We start from the raw sequence: 3,702 nt of genomic DNA, 5'->3' as shown, positions 1-3,702 counted from the left end.
AAAGGGGATCGGGATGAGAGCCGCCACCAGTGTCTTCTCTCTCTGCCTGCCCCTGATCAGTGCCCTCGCTAGCTTAAGTAGCTAGGTTGTCCATTCTGGGCCTTCGTACCGCTTGCTGGGCTTGCGGGCTCGCCTGTTCCTCTCTTGGGCCTGACCGCTGGTGTGGGCTGGTGCGGTAGGGGCTGTAGGCTGGGTCGTAACACTCATTGAGTACCCCGCCATCGGGGTTGCTTTATGTTAAACAAAGAGAAGGTAAAAAAATCTCAATGGCACCAGCCGGGGGCGAATGATAGCTCGGTCATGGACGGATCCGGGGGTGGAATTACAAGGCGCCTGGGTGGAGCAGCGATAGTTCGATAGGAACCAGGCAGCGACAGTCTTGGAGGGTGCAATACAAGGCAACATGGGAGGGACGGAGTGGGGTAAAATTGCTCCGGGAGAGGGGTTTTGGGTGGGCTGGGGGTGTCAGGCGTCTGGACATCCGGAGGAGGAGCGCGAGGACAGGGCAGAGAAGTTAGAGGAGGAGGAGCATGAGGAGGACATGGGGGACGCTGGGGCCGCGGATCTGCAAGCGAAACAGCATGCGATTCTCGATTCCCTCTGATCCGAATGGCGGTGAAGGCCAAGCGCTGTCGTCTGCAGGAGGCAGAGGGGGTGGACACGGCGGACGTCGACAAGATGCTCGCCCGTATGGATGAGGAGGAGGAGCCAGAGCCCTCCACGCGTCCAACTACCAGGCACCCGGCACGGACGTTGTGGACCTCTCCGACGATGATGCTTAATTTAGGCTAGCGTGGTGTGCATAGTACGTGGCTTGTATGTATTTTGATGGATGAAATATGAGATACTCAGATGCATTGAGGAAAGTATGAGGTGTGACCGGTGCCCGCGGACGCGTCCAGTCGCGTCCGCGAACGTTTGAGGGTCCGAATTTGCTTAATCTGACTGTAGATGCTCTCAGATCGCATCTCGTACGTGTTACATGTACATCCATGATCCTCGACCCACGTCGAGTGTCCATGATCCACGACCATTGGTCCATCATGCAAAGCACGTTTCGTTCAGTTTGAGTGTACGTAGAAGCCATACTCGAGAACAAAATTATCAGGCATGGTTACAAAACTAATTGAGGGTCCAAGCTATTCACGGTACACCTGGGCGTGCGGCGACCCGTTGCCTGCCGGCCAAAACTGAGCAACGAACAAAAATGGGGTGTCTGCAACTCTGCATATCTACGTGGAAGTGCTGATACTACTACTACTGCTAGTAGTGGAAGATTGGGCGGGCAGTTGCCATGCCAGTTTTGGGCTGCCCAAGCAAGCGACACCTACTAAGTCTGGATCGGCAGATTAATTAAACAATAGCAAAACTACGAAGCTAGCTAGTGCACTCGTGCCACGTGAGGCGCCGGCGCCGGCGCCTGGACGGCGGCGTTGCTGATACAGTGGTGGCCGGCCTTGGTAGTGGACTCTTGGGCGGCGGCGGCGGCTGCGGCAGGTAGCTCGAAGGGGCCGAGGCGGTGGTCACCGAGCCGGGACTTGTAGGCCGCCGTCTTGTACTCGGCCCAGGTGAAGTCCCTGTACAGGCTCTGCTCCCCTTCCCGCATCAGCTCCGGCAGCGGCGCGATCCGCTGCGTCGGCGCCGGTCCGCCGAAGTAGATCACCGACAGCCGCGACTGCTGCCCCTCCGCCGGCGCCACCACCCGGTGCTTCATGCTCCGGAACCGCCCGTTCGTCAGCACCTGAAATGCACCCAAAAAAACGTCTCTCACATCAGAACGCACGCACGTAACTGGTGCAGGTGCATGAGCATCAGATGGTATATCCTTTAATCAGTGATGCAGGTGGTAGGCTAAATAATGCGCCATGCCAAACCACTAAACCAGATCAAAACATGGATGGTGGATCCCAGGTAGAGTGAGTGGTAATGGTGTGGTACCAACCTGGAGGGAGTCCCCGACGATGACGAAGAGGGAATCGGTGTCGGGGGCCACAGGGACCCAGCGGCCGTCCAGCAGCATGATCTGAAGTCCCCCGGTGCCGTTGGAGCGGAGCACGGAGATGATCTGCGGGTCCGTGTGCTCCCCGAACCCCGTCACGCCGCGCAGCCCCGACGCCACGGGGGAGGGGCATGGCGGGTAATGGTTCACGCGCACCATCTCGTCAGCCCCTCCGGCGTCGTCCGGCGCGGCCACGATCCGCCGCAGCACGCCGCGGTGCTCCTCCGCGACGCCGAGCCCCTGCGCCATGAGCTCCAGCACCCGCGCTCCCACCCCGCGCACCGCGCCTCCAGCGCAGCCCGGAGCGACGGCGGCAGGGAGGCGGCGGCGACGGAGCCAGAACGGACGGAGAGCAGGATGTACTCGAGCCAGCCCATGTCGCCGTTGCAGCCGATCCTCTTGCTGCCGTAGCCGAAGGGCCGCGCCGACGCGTCCATCTTGTCCTTGTGCGGCAGCGCGAAGAAGGCAGCGGCGCGGGCCTCCAGCTCGTCCACGAGGACAGCCGGCACGCCGTGGTTGGTCGCCCTGAAGAAGCCCACGCCGCGGCACGCGTCCGCCACGGCTGCGGCGGCGCCCGGGTCCGACAGGTCGATGCTCGGCACCGCTGCATGTGCGCGTTTCACAAGCGGGATCGTGTCCACGGAGACGCGGCAAATTTGACAAATTTAACCTATAGACGAAATTAAATCACAGAATGAACTATCCGTGAAACTATTTCACGCGGCTGACACGTGGCGCCTAGCTCTCAGGCGCTGCACTAGTGCAACGCCTAGGAGCTACGCGCTATACTATATAGTGTGGCGCCTAGCTCTCAGGCGCTGCACACGACTTAGTAATTTTCTGATCACACGTGTGCGACGCTGGTGGTGTAGCGCCTATCTGCGAGGCGTTGCACAGTGTAGTGTGGCGCCTTCGTGCGGGCATCATACAAAAAGGTCAGCCACGTGAAATAGTTTCACGGATAGTTCATTCTGTGATTTGATTCCGTCTATAGATCAAGTTTGTCAAATTTGCCCGGAGACGGACATCGTGATCCCCACCATGGCCGGCAGACGATCTCGCAGATATGTATTGAAATTGAAGCAGAGCAGTTCCCGCTGCTTGCCGGTACGTTACTAGCTAAAGAGTGCACCGGGATTGAAGCAGAGCAGAGGTGCGGACGTTTGCGGTTGTGGTCATCTGATGGGGTGATGGCCTGGTATATATATAGGCGACATGAGCATTGATTACCAGCGGCAGTAACTAACTATGTAACCAACCGGGTGCTCGCTTTAGTTGGTTTGGTCTAGCGAGTGAAGTGACGTTCAAAGAGTGTCAAAGCAAGCTACGTGGATGCACGCACTATGTGTGGAACGGAACAGGGAAGATCCACCATGGCTGTCGACCAGGCAGTTGGTCGGGATCATACGGCTGAGATGGAGGAGAGAAAACTCATAAGAAAATATGCTTGCAAATATAGGACTAAGATATCATCCATTGTACATCATTTTTGTTACCTTCTCCAAATTACGTGCCAAATTTAAGATAAAACGGCTTTATCAACCATGATACATGCTCTTGTTTGCATTTTCACGAAATTGAAGCTAACGGAACGATCATTGCCGAAGCAGCAGGGTTTTGCTCTCAAAAAGTTATTGGGTAGTCCGGACTCGGTATTTTTTTTCCTTTTTCATCCATATAATATCTTATTTGCCTCTTCGGGA

General features: G+C 57.0%; 1 pseudogene; it reads right to left on the bottom strand.

Annotated features, from left to right (window-relative positions):
- Positions 1-1,136: 1,136 nt before the first annotated feature.
- On the bottom strand, positions 1,137-2,652 carry LOC123081634 (gibberellin 2-beta-dioxygenase 3-like; annotated as a pseudogene).
- Between the last annotated feature and the right edge of the window lie 1,050 nt (positions 2,653-3,702).

Source organism: Triticum aestivum, chromosome 1B (genome assembly GCF_018294505.1).
Source record: "Triticum aestivum cultivar Chinese Spring chromosome 1B, IWGSC CS RefSeq v2.1, whole genome shotgun sequence".
Lineage (NCBI taxonomy): Eukaryota > Viridiplantae > Streptophyta > Magnoliopsida > Poales > Poaceae > Triticum > Triticum aestivum.
This window is presented reverse-complemented; position numbering and strand designations above follow the sequence as displayed.